The sequence below is a fragment of the Anomaloglossus baeobatrachus genome, chromosome 9 (assembly GCF_048569485.1).
Source record: "Anomaloglossus baeobatrachus isolate aAnoBae1 chromosome 9, aAnoBae1.hap1, whole genome shotgun sequence".
NCBI classification, from domain to species: Eukaryota; Metazoa; Chordata; class Amphibia; order Anura; family Aromobatidae; genus Anomaloglossus; species Anomaloglossus baeobatrachus.
In genome coordinates this window covers 200,178,754-200,191,814 of record NC_134361.1, presented here as the reverse complement: position 1 = coordinate 200,191,814, position 13,061 = coordinate 200,178,754, and the positions used below count along the sequence as shown (strand labels likewise).

At 53.1% G+C, this 13,061-nt stretch overlaps 1 long non-coding RNA gene across 1 annotated transcript; it reads right to left on the bottom strand.

Annotated features, from left to right (window-relative positions):
• Positions 1 to 3,732: 3,732 nt before the first annotated feature.
• Positions 3,733 to 12,852, bottom strand: LOC142250668 (uncharacterized). Its single transcript, XR_012725250.1, has 5 exons — positions 12,747 to 12,852; positions 12,601 to 12,663; positions 4,172 to 4,293; positions 4,023 to 4,081; positions 3,733 to 3,922 (listed from the first exon to the last, which is right to left on the bottom strand). It is a non-coding gene; the product is annotated as an uncharacterized LOC142250668 (long non-coding RNA).
• Positions 12,853 to 13,061: the final 209 nt, after the last annotated feature.

Below are 13,061 nucleotides of genomic sequence, written 5' to 3'. Positions count from 1 at the left end.
GTGGCGTATTCAACGACAGAACGCTTTCCCTGACGTAAGGAAAGGAGAGCCGATTCAGCGGTAGCACGGCGATTCGGATCATCAAACATTTGCGCCATTGCGTTCAGAAAGTCATCCAGGTGATTTAAACGGATGTCCCGATTCTCTATCATAGGATTAGCCCAAGCCAGTGCTCGTGAGGTTAATAACATGATTATACATAACACTTTGGACCGGTCAGAACGGTAATAATCAGCATGTACATCAAAAAACAGTATACATTGGTTCACAAATCCACGAAACTGACTACGATCACCATTGAAACGGAATGGGGGTAACCTAGGCATACCGGCAGCTGATACGGACGTAGTGGGGACGGCTTCCTGAGCCTCTACTCAGACTTGCAAATCCTGAATAGCCGGACCCAATACCTGGTGATCATGGCCCAGCTGTGCCTCCACATCTCTAAGTTTAGTTTGCACCGCCTCCATCTCCTGCTGCAAGGAGTTGATCATGGAAAAGAGCTGATCTACTCGTGTCTCAGTCATTGCCCCAGCGAAATCCTCTTAGGGCCTGAGTATAATGTAATACTACTGTATGTTCTGAGGATTTCGATTGCGTTAGGGCAATGACAACAGAGACGAGTTCTTGGTACAAGATGTTATATAATATGTCACCACGGTAGATACACAACGGGAATAAACACAGTAAAACAACACACAAAACGGAGCGAAGGGGATTCCCGGGGCCACGCACCGGACTCCCCCAGGGAGACCACCAGAGCGAACCCCTGTACAGGGACTGTCCGGCAATCAACCCCGGAAGGCCTAAATGTGCGGCAGCCGGTACACAAGGGGCAAGTGGTATAGTCCAGGAGTGTCCGTACGGGATGATTGTCCCGAGTGGTTACGAACCGGGCAGAGTGCTGATCAAAGACGGCAGACGGAGTCCGGGCACAGCTTGAAGAAAACCGGGTATGGTCCAGAGTCGGTCGGTAGAGTTTCAGGAGAATCCAAGGCAATCAGGAAGTAGAAACAGCAAAGCAGGAGCACACAGCAAGCAGTATACTCAGGCACTGGACTGGGCTGAGAGGCGGCCTTTTAAGCAGCTGGACAGGAAGTAGGGCAACAGAACCTTAAACTCCATGTTAACTGAGGGCAAGCTCATTCAAAAGAGAACTGGAAAACCTGGAAACCTGACACAAACACACTCAGCTTTATATTATATATATCTAACATATAAAGCTGAATGTGTGTGTGTGTGTGTTCTAATATATAAAGCTGAGTGTGTGTGTGTGTGTGTGTGTGTATGTCCGGGATTGGCATCCGCACCGTCACAGCTACAGCCACAAAATTTTGCACACGCACACTTCTGGACCCCGAGAGCATCATAGGCTATGTTTTGAGGGGAAATTTTAACCCCGCTCTTTACAGTTATTGGCCAAAAAACCTGCCTCCATTAAAGTGAATGGAGCTGGGAGCCACAGTGCAGCCAGAACTGCAGAAGAATGTGCAGCCACGCCCTTATATGGAATGTTGGCATGTCACAATGCAGCCAGGGAAAGAGACAGACACAGACAGCGTAAGAAACAGACATAGACAGGGTAAGAGACACACAACGAGACAGACACAGACAAAGAGACAGAGACAGACACAGGGAAACTGACAGACAGGGAAAGAAAGGGAAAGAGACAGACAAAGACATGTAAATAGACAAAGAGAGACACAGGGAAAGAGACAGAGGGAAAGAGACAGGTAGGGAAAGAAAGGGAAAGAGACAGACAGGGAAAGTGACAGAGATAGATAGACAGACAGGGAAAGAGATAGAGACAGACGGAGAAAGAGACAGTCAGAGACAGACACAGGGAAAGAGACAGACAAAGAGATAGAGAGAGAGACAAAGATATATACAGAGGAGGAGACAGACATTATAATTACATTTCTCTCTATTTGTTTTGTGTTTTTTGTGTGCAGAATACATTTTTGTTAATACATTTTTTTTTTTGTTAACAGCAGTTATTAACCCGGGCGAAGCCGGGTAGTACAGCTAGTATAGATGTGAAGCCCCACAGGTGTTGTGTCGGTGCATTACCTTCAGGGACTCCACGTAGATGGATCTGTCTGGTCACAGGTAGGAAACCTTCTTTGTAGTTTGTCGTGACGCCACTCTCAGATTTGCGGTCAGTGGGGACCGCCACTGCAGGTTAAGGGATGCCTGGGGCTGATGGTGGGTGCAGCCAGTTGTAGTAGCCTCCTGAGAGTGAGGCAAGCCCCAGGGCCCGGTGTAGATGCGTAGTACTACAAGTCGCAGAATGACTCACACAGGCAGAACTGTCTTTCAAGGGCTTTACTCACATTTGATGGCAGGGTGAGTAGCCCGGGCGTAGCTGAGATGAACCAGGTGGGAACCAGGTATCCTTCAGGCTGACTTTATGAGGGTGACTACCAACTCGCCTTCCTTAGCCCTTGGTGGTTTGGGGTGACCCCGACTTTGAGTCCCTATGGGGGTCACCCAGGGAAGATGCTGCAGCCTCTCTCCCCTTCGTTCGCCGTGTGCTTGTCGCCTGGGCCAGATCACTCCAGCTTCTTGCCTCCTGTGAGCTATGGGCCCTAACTGTGGCTACGTGGCTGCGGCTTTTTGTGGTGTTGTGGCGTGGGCTTTGAGAGCCCCACACCGGCAGGTTTAGCAAAAGAAAGCTGGATCTATCTCCGCTTCGGGATCTGCCGCCCGTTTGGGCCTGGTTCTCCCTAGCAGTCTCCTTACTTCCCACTCCGTGCTCTTCTCTCTAGCTGAGATGGGTTTCGGGTAGCACTCCTAGTTGACCGTTCTCCCCCGTCAGTAGCCACTGCGCGGGCGCTGTTAGACAGCAACAGCCCCACAGGTCTGCTCCTCACTGAGCCCTATGGAGTTCTGCTCTAACTGACTCACTGCCCCTCCTCTCCTGTTCTTGCCTACGCCACCTAGCAACCAGATTCTCTTACCACACCCCTTGAGAGGAGATGGAGGCTTTTGGCCCCCTCCACTATTCCAGTGAAGGTCAAGGCTTTTCCCCCTCCTGGGATCCCCAGGGGTCCTCTCATGGGTACATGTGTGAGACCTGATCACTATGCGCCTGTGTACCACACCCCGGTCAGCCTTCTGGATTACCTGTATTGTACTGTCCCCAGCATGGGTGCAGTACTCAGTGGTGCCTGACCAGGTCAGGGGCGCCACATATATATATGTTTGGCACCAAAGAATCCCAACAGTGTGCAGCGTGCACTGTGAGAATTCAGAAGTTTGCAGTCACATTCTCACGCTAGATACGGGGGAGTACCAAGCGAAAGGAAATCCTGTGTCTAGAATGAGGGACCCTGGGGCCTACCACTGGCCCTGAGGTCCCTCACCACCCTAGATAGGTTCTGCACCCATTGACTTCTATTGGGTTTGAGGTCCGGGGTCAAGTTCAGGTGCCGAGCCGAACTTCTAACTACAGTTTGGCAGAACCCAGTGAACCCGAACATCCAGGGGTCCGCTCATCACTACTCCCGAATACTGCCTCCAGTCACTTATCATTATGTAACATAATTCTATACAGTAAAGTCACAAACAGACATAGACACGGTCAATATGATTTATTTTTATGAATATTTTGTGTAAATTCCTTATCAGAATGTCTTTGGAGTGTGGGAGGAAACCGGAGAACCCGGAGGAAACCCACGCAAACACGGGGAGAACATACAAACTCCTTGCAGATGGTGTCCTTGGTGGGATTTAGACCCCAGTGCTGCAAGACTGCAGTGCTAACCACTGAGCCACCGTGCCGCCCGTATGTGGAATATGTGAGAACATGGTCTGGAGCTGCAGCTGATCTCAGGATCTCTGCAGATGATGGATCTGTCTCCATGGAGCCGATGAGAATCTGTGGATCTTGATGGAAATGACCTGGAACTTGTGTAGATTTCTGGAAAGAGAAGACGACAAGATATTACATCCCATCAACAGATTCCTGAAGGAAATACAAAGGAGCTGAAGAAAAGAAGCAAATCCTAATCTCTACTTACATGAAGCGCAGGTCGCTCGGATCCAATCCCTCAATGGTTTATAGACTTGGAGCTTCTGTCTGTAAAAAGGAAAAAACAACAATAAGTATTATATTACATGTAATATACAGATCATGGGGTGGAGAGAAGAGGAAATGAGGGGAACTCACCATCCGCTGTTTTGGGATGTCCACGTTCATGGTCCTTCATGCTTGGTGAGAAGTGACCAAAGAGACCAGAACAACAGGAAGATAAAGAGGATTTTTTACAGCCTTCAAAATAATGCAGATTTCTGTGAAGAGAAAATAAAAAATCATTATATCCAGTGGCGCAACTAGAGTTCAATGGGCCCCGCTGTAAGATTTGGACCTGACCTACCCCCCTCCAACTTTCCAGTGCTCTGCTTTACCGCTTTCCCTCAGCACCTGGCTTTTCCATGCTTTCCTATACATCTTTCACTCAGCACCCAGCTTTCCTAATGATCTGCTATATATATGTCACAAACCACCGGGGGGGTCACTCAGAAATCCCCCGCGCTGGCTACCAGTACGTCACAATCGGGGGGTAACAAGTGGGGGTCACCCCTACTTTATACCTCCCGACCGACAGACAGAGCACGTGACGCGCTCTCTAGCGCCCCTCTTATAGTCAGGCCAATTATGGAATTGCCCGACAATAAGCAAGGAGGCCGCTATACTACTTATGCCGATTATGGAAGGGTCCCCGGTGAGAGTAAGGTATATATTCCCCCGACCTCCGCGGGCGGAATATATAATATCTTCCCGAATCTCACTGGCCTCCCCACAATAATCCTTGGCACAATTCGCTGCCACCAACCGATTTACGGTAACTATTAGCCGAACACACAGACGTGGGATTCAAGATCGAGATAACAGAACAGCCCAAGATTAATTATATAATTTAATCAGCCTAAAGCACACTAGAAACTACAATATATACAATAGGGAATCTACAGAATATACATATGTCAGAGTACAGTTACAGATAAAGCATGGTTTACAACAGGTATGCAATTCAATCAGTTACCTTGTGCGTCTGGCCACAGGGGGGCGCTGTAGACCAGGTTTCCAGGAACTCTCTCACAGGTCTGTCCCAACCAGGCCCCCGAGCAGAAGAACGCTGGAAAATGGCCGAAGTAGGGTTATCAACCTGGGCAGATCCAGGTCCCCTCCTACCTTAGTGACCTCACAGGGAAGCACTGCCACTCCCCCTGCATGGATCAGAATTATCCAGCAAAGGGGATTTTGGCTATAACTTTGCCTGGGAGCGTCGTAGGCAGACGCCAATGCTCTCATTGTGACAGTTATGAATTTAGCTACAGAACGAGGGGACTCATGACCTGTCTGCCAGTTCCCCATTGGCTGATATCACGCCTGGGGCATTTCCCAATGTCCTGTTCCCATAAAAAGGGGGTGCCGGCATCGTCCACATGCGGAGACACCATTTTTATGGTTGCCATATTTATCGGAAATATGGCTTGCGAGATATGAACCATTTTTTACTGGAGTCGTTCTGTCTGGCTATTTCCATAGCCTTGCTAACTAGCTAGCAGCTCCTACTACAGGGTGACGGCAGGGAGTCATCCTGTGTCCATTGTCCTGGAGCCACCTAATTTCCATATCACAGGACATGGCCATGGATTTGTTGCTAAACCAGTTGTGTGAAGGGAAGGGGGTAGTGACACCAGGAGAGGGCTTCCTGACATGACTTGAATGTCATGATTTATCGTCATATCTCCGGATTTACCTCACACCTCCCCCCTTTTGAGGGCGCTAGGGGGCAGCACACTCCGGTGTTCCCCCGTGCGCCCGTCCGCGACCTCTCCTTGTCGGGACAGCCCGTCTGCGTTACCGTGGTCACGGCCCCTTTTGTGGCGAATGGTGAAGTTGTATTGCTGGAGCGCAAGGCTCCATCGCAACAATCGCCCATTCGTCCCAGAGACGGTGTGCAACCAGCTGAGGGGATTGTGGTCCGTCTCCACGATGAAGTGGCGCCCGTATAGATAGGGTTGCAGACGCTGCAGGGCCCACACTATGGCCAGGCACTCCTTCTCCATCGTGGAATAGGCAACTTCCCTTGGTAACAGCTTCCTGCTCAGGTACAAGACTGGGTGCTCTTGGCTCGCAGAGTCCACCTGGCTGAGCACCGCACCGAGGCCGAAGTCACTGGCGTCGGTCTGTACTACAAACGGCCGCGTGAAGTCGGCTGCCTGTAGCACGGGCGGGCTGGACAGGGCGTCCTTTAGGGCCCGGAAGGCTGTCTCGCAGTCCATTGTCCAATCGACTGCAGAGGGCAGCTTCTTCTTGGTGAGGTCCGTCAAGGGCTTTGCCAGGCTACTATAGCATGGAACAAACCTCCTATAGTACCCAGCGGTCCCCAAGAAGGACATCACCTGCTTCTTGGTCCTGGGGGTGGGCCAGGATGCGATGGCCTCCACTTTCTCAGGCTCGGGCTTCAGCGTTCCCCCACCTACCCGGTGACCGAGGTACTGGACCTCGCTCATGGCCAGCTGACACTTTCCCGGCTTGATGGTCAAACCTGCCCGGTGGATCCGCCTGAGCACCTGTGCTAGATGCTCTAGGTGGTCCTCCCAGGTGGGACTGAAGACGGCAATGTCATCCAGGTACGCGGCCGCGTACCCTTCAAGTCCCTTGAGCAGGGTGTTGACCATCCGCTGGAAAGTGGCAGGGGCATTCCTCATCCCGAATGGCATCACCGTGGACTCGTACAGTCCAAATGGGGTAATAAAGGCAGAGCGTTCCCTGGCCTTGCGAGTCAGGGGGATCTGCCAATATCCCCGGCTCAGGTCCATGATGGTCAGGTACTGAGCCCCGGCCAACTGATCGAGCAGGTCATCGATGCGTGGCATTGGGTACGCATCGGCGACCGTGACAGCATTGAGCCCCCTGTAGTCCACGCAGAACCGAGTGGTTCGGTCCTTCTTAGGGACGAGAACTACAGGCGAGGCCCAAGCGCTGTTGGATGCCTGGATCACCCCCAGCTTCAGCATCTCGTCAATCTCCTGGCGCATGTGTTGCTGCACCTCCAGGGAGACCCGATATGCTGAACGCCGGATCGGGGGATGATCCCCAGTGTCCACGTGATGGACAGCCAAGTCAGTCCTTCCGGGCTGGTTGGTAAACAACCCCCGGAAGGGGTGTAGGGTGGCCCACAGCTGGGACCGTTGGTCCTCCAAGAGCTGGTGGCCAACCCCCACATCCTCAATGGATCCGCCTGCCCTAACCTGGGCTAGCATATCCAAGAGGGTTTCCGCTTCTCCCTCCTCGGGCAGGTTGCACACGGGGAGCGCACATGCCTCCCGCTCATGATGTGCCTTCATCATGTTCACATGGAAGGGCCTCCGCCTTCCACGGGCAGGGTCCAGGGTGACCAGGTACGTTACAGGGTTGAGCTGCTGGTACACGAGGTATGGGCCTTCCCAGGCTGCCTGAAGCTTGTCCTGTGGTACGGGGACCAGTACCCACACCTTTTGACCCACTTGGTAGGTCCTCTCACAAGCGTTCTGGTCGTACCAACGCTTCTGATCGGCCTGGGCTTGAGCCATATTGTCGTGTACCAGTTGCGTCAAGGCCTGCATTTTGTCCCGGAAGCGCATGACACACTCGATAACCGACACTCCAGGGGTGGCCAAATCCCCTTCCCAAGCCTCTTTCACCAGAGCCAGGGGGCCCCGCACACGTCGCCCGTACAGGAGCTCAAACGGTGAGAATCCTGTTGAGGCCTGTGGAACCTCCCGGTAAGCAAATAACAGGTGTGGGAGATACCGCTCCCAGTCACGCCCATGGGAGTCGACCAACATCTTAAGCATCTGCTTTAAGGTGCCATTGAACCGCTCGCACAGGCCATTAGTCTGTGGATGGTACGGGCTGGCCACCAGATGTCGCACCTGGACTTGCTTACAGAGGGTCTCCATCAGCTGGGACATGAATTGGGTCCCCCGGTCAGTGAGCATTTCCTGGGGAAAACCCACTCGGGAGAAAATCTCCAGCAATGCGGTGGCCACCTTGTCAGCCCGAATGGACGACAAGGCCACTGCTTCTGGGTACCGGGTGGCATAGTCCACTACCGTCAGTATGAAGCGTTTCCCGGAGCTGCTGGGGATGGCCAGCGGGCCGACCAGATCCACAGCCACCCTCCTGAAAGGCTCATCGATGATGGGCAGAGATACCAGTGGGGCTTTGGGGCGTGGCCCCGCCTTCCCCACTCTCTGACAGGTTTCACACGAACGGCAGTAGGCAGCCACATCGGCCCCCATTTTTGGCCAGTAGAAATGCTGGTTTAACCTGGCCTTGGTCTTAGCGATCCCTAGGTGTCCGGCCATCGGAATCTCATGTGCGATCCGCAACAACTCCGTCCGGAACGGATAGGTACCACCAACTGTCGGTCCCTGGGCCACGCCTCCGGTGAACCCTGCTGGACCGTGGCCCGGTACAGCCGTCCTTGGTCCCAGACCACTCGCTCCGGGTCCGAGTCCGAGGGAGGCTGTGCCGCCTGCTCCTTTAGAGCTTTCAGGCTGTCGTCAGCTTCTAACGCTGCCTGAAACCCCTGACTAGATGTGGCCAGAATCGACGAGACTGTCACATCTTCGGTCAGTACCCCGGGACCTGTGTCCTGGCCTCCACCTGACTCGGCTGCCACTTGGTCAGAAGGGGAAGAGCTATCGGACCTCCGGGAGGCCCCTTGGCTTCCAGCACTCCCACTGCGGGTGACAGCGGCCACAGCCGCTGCGACCGTGGGTCGTGCCTGCTCCTCCTCCGTTCCTGACCAAGTCGCCGGTTCAGGCAGACCTACCTGGCTTCCTGACACCCCGGTTGTGGGGGAACCCTGCACCGAGATCTTACCTGGGAGCACTTCCGCTCCTGGACCGGCCCCAATCTCACCTGCCTGTTCCCCTCCTGCAGCAACAGAACCCCGCTGTGAAATCTCTGGGGACCCCACATTTGCTGTGGTAGCCCCCACCCCACACACTGGTCCTCCCCCTGCAGCACCCTGCTCTCTGCTTATCCCTGCAGAGGGCAACAGATCCCAGCTCACAGGCTGGTTACTTGTAGAGGCATTGTCACACCTTTCTCTGACCCCCTCCCCTGTCACAGCTGCAGCTGTGTGTGTGTCTATGGTGTCTGTGCAAGCAGAAATATCAGAGTTCACTCCCTCCTCCCTTACATCATTCATAGATAACACATTAACATTGTCAGGAGTCATGTCAGCACTGGCTGAAGGTTCAGCCTTTGGGGCGGGGCCAAACTGGGAGGTTATTTGCCCCAAATCTGTCCCAAGTAGCACGTTTGCAGGGATCCGATCAGTTACCCCCACCTCCCTCACCCCTCGCCCTGCGCCCCAGTCCACATAAATGTCAGCAACAGGCAGCGCCGGGTCAATGCCTCCAATCCCGGAGACAGCGAGGGTTTTTCCAGGGATCAAGTCTTGGGGGGACACCATCTCAGGCCGCACCAGAGTCACCTCCGAGGCGCTGTCTCGCAGTCCTATGGTCACAGACCGGCCGACGGTGACAGGTTGGAAGCTGTCCAGGGACCTACCACCACCCCCACCCACACAATACACCTTGGGCGGCCCTTGGGACGGGGACGGAGCCGGGGCCTTGGGACGCTGAGGGCACATGGCCTTGAAGTGTCCAGGTAGGTTGCACTGGTGGCACCGTCTTGGTTCTGCCACGGGCCTGGAGAGGGGAGTTGAGGGGGACACCCCCTGCAGTCTAGGGGCAGGTGGGGCAGTCGCAGAGTTCATCTTACCCCCTCTCCAGGTGCTGCTGGTGGCCGCTCTCCTGGCCTCAGGGGCCCGGTTGTTGGTGTAGTCATCGGCAAGGGCAGCTGTAGCCGTGGACCCCTTTGGCTTCTGGTCTCGGATGAACTGGCGGAGATCCTCAGGGCAGTTCCACAAGAGTTGCTCCGTGATGAACAAGTCCAGGATCTCCGGTCCGGTGGAAAGCTGCAGGCCTTGGGTCCAGTGGTCGGCAGCTCGGGCAAGTGCCCGCCGGTGGTCAGCCCAGGAGTCCTTTGGTCCCTTCTGCAGCGTCCGGAACTTCTTGCGGTAGGACTCCGGGGTGAGGTTGTACTGTTGGATCAGGGCCCGCTTGATGGTGTCGTAGCCCTGATCTGCCTCAGCAGGCAAGTCCCCAAGGATATCCAGGGCCTTACCCCTTAAACGGGGGGTCAGGTATTTGGCCCACTGGTCCTTGTTCAGATGGTGCTGCAAGCAAGTCCGCTCAAAAGCAGTCAAGAAAGAGTCCAAGTCTCCATCCTTCTCCAGCACTGGGAAGTCCTCAACACGGACCTTTGGAAGTTTGGTGTCTTGAAGGTCACGTGTGGCTGATGAGGGCCGGAGCTGAGCTAGCTGCAGCTGGTAGTCACGCTCTGCCTGGCGCTCTTCACGCGCTGCCTGCCGCTCTGCCCTGCGCTCTGCCATGAGTATCTCGTAGGTATCCCGGTCTCCAGCCTGGAGAAGGGCCATAGCCATTTGAAGAAGGCTATCCGAGCCTCCCAGGCTCGGTGGAATGGCACGTGGTGATCTGCGGCCCGCTGCGGAGCCTGGTGCTTCACTGTCCATTGCAGAGCGGAGGGCTGGCATCTGGCTCGTTGAGGAACCTTGGGCGAGCTCCTCCTCATCTTGTCCAGCAGTGCCCGGTTGTGCAATGTCCTCGGCAGAACGGTTTTCTGGCGTCGAGCTCCTGGAGGGCTCGTGGACAACCTCCTCATCGTCTCTGGCCTGAGCATCGGCCATTCCTTTGGCTTTGCTCCTGGTGCTATCAGCCATTGTTGCAGACTTTGGTCACTGACACAGAACTGACACCTGATGCCTCCACACACCTTACAGTATCTGCACTCTGACACTCTAGTGTTGAGCTAGTCTGAAGACCCCAGCAGCCACAGCTGCTGCAGGCAGTCTTTAGTGTCTGGGAGTATGGGTCTCACACTCACACACACTATTATCTCGATCCCACCGCTATGCCACCAATATGTCACAAACCACCGGGGGGGTCACTCAGAAATCCCCCGCGCTGGCTACCAGTACGTCACAATCGGGGGGTAACAAGTGGGGGTCACCCCTACTTTATACCTCCCGACCGACAGACAGAGCACGTGACGCGCTCTCTAGCGCCCCTCTTATAGTCAGGCCAATTATGGAATTGCCCGACAATAAGCAAGGAGGCCGCTATACTACTTATGCCGATTATGGAAGGGTCCCCGGTGAGAGTAAGGTATATATTCCCCCGACCTCCGCGGGCGGAATATATAATATCTTCCCGAATCTCACTGGCCTCCCCACAATAATCCTTGGCACAATTCGCTGCCACCAACCGATTTACGGTAACTATTAGCCGAACACACAGACGTGGGATTCAAGATCGAGATAACAGAACAGCCCAAGATTAATTATATAATTTAATCAGCCTAAAGCACACTAGAAACTACAATATATACAATAGGGAATCTACAGAATATACATATGTCAGAGTACAGTTACAGATAAAGCATGGTTTACAACAGGTATGCAATTCAATCAGTTACCTTGTGCGTCTGGCCACAGGGGGGCGCTGTAGACCAGGTTTCCAGGAACTCTCTCACAGGTCTGTCCCAACCAGGCCCCCGAGCAGAAGAACGCTGGAAAATGGCCGAAGTAGGGTTATCAACCTGGGCAGATCCAGGTCCCCTCCTACCTTAGTGACCTCACAGGGAAGCACTGCCACTCCCCCTGCATGGATCAGAATTATCCAGCAAAGGGGATTTTGGCTATAACTTTGCCTGGGAGCGTCGTAGGCAGACGCCAATGCTCTCATTGTGACAGTTATGAATTTAGCTACAGAACGAGGGGACTCATGACCTGTCTGCCAGTTCCCCATTGGCTGATATCACGCCTGGGGCATTTCCCAATGTCCTGTTCCCATAAAAAGGGGGTGCCGGCATCGTCCACATGCGGAGACACCATTTTTATGGTTGCCATATTTATCGGAAATATGGCTTGCGAGATATGAACCATTTTTTACTGGAGTCGTTCTGTCTGGCTATTTCCATAGCCTTGCTAACTAGCTAGCAGCTCCTACTACAGGGTGACGGCAGGGAGTCATCCTGTGTCCATTGTCCTGAAGCCACCTAATTTCCATATCACAGGACATGGCCATGGATTTGTTGCTAAACCAGTTGTGTGAAGGGAAGGGGGTAGTGACACCAGGAGAGGGCTTCCTGACATGACTTGAATGTCATGATTTATCGTCATATCTCCGGATTTACCTCACAATATATTTTCCTCAACACCCAGCTTTCCTATGCTCTGCTATATGTATTTCTCTCAGCATTCAGCTTTCCGATGCTTTGCTATACATTTTTCCCTCAGCACCCGGCTTTTCCATGCTTTGCTATACATCTTTCCCTCACCATGCTTGTATCTTTGTCCCTGTTCTGGTATTATATAGCACCCTGTACCCCCCGGGCCCCGCAGAGGTCCTGACTATGATCGTTCTGCCCCTGATTTTATCATATGAATAACTTCCTAGTAAAATGAGCTGGAGACTAAAAGAAATTGAATCCTAATATTTCCTTACATGAAGTACAGGTTGTTCTGATCTAATTATTCTTTGTTTTCCAAACTTTTTGTGACTTTCCTTCTACAAAGAGGAGAAAGCAGCGATTATTTCTATGTTCCATGTAATATACATATCACTGGACAGAGGAGGGAGGGGTGACTTACCGTCCGGTGTTTGGGGGACGTTCTGGGTTTAGCCCTTCATGTTAGATATTGACCAAAGCTGATGGTAACTAGAGAACAGAACAGCAACAAGTTAAAGATGATTTATTTATTTTTTACAGCCTTCAAATTAGTTGTAATGAATGCAGGGTCCTTACCTGGGCTGGAATTCAAGATGGTCTCCTACACTGCCCGCACCATGGACATCTTAAGATGTCATTGTGGTGCGCGTCTGAAGCAGTGGTTACGGCACAGGGGGCAGAGAAAGCTGGAGCGCAGCCAGTCAGAAATGCAAACCGGATGGAAGAAGTGGTTGCA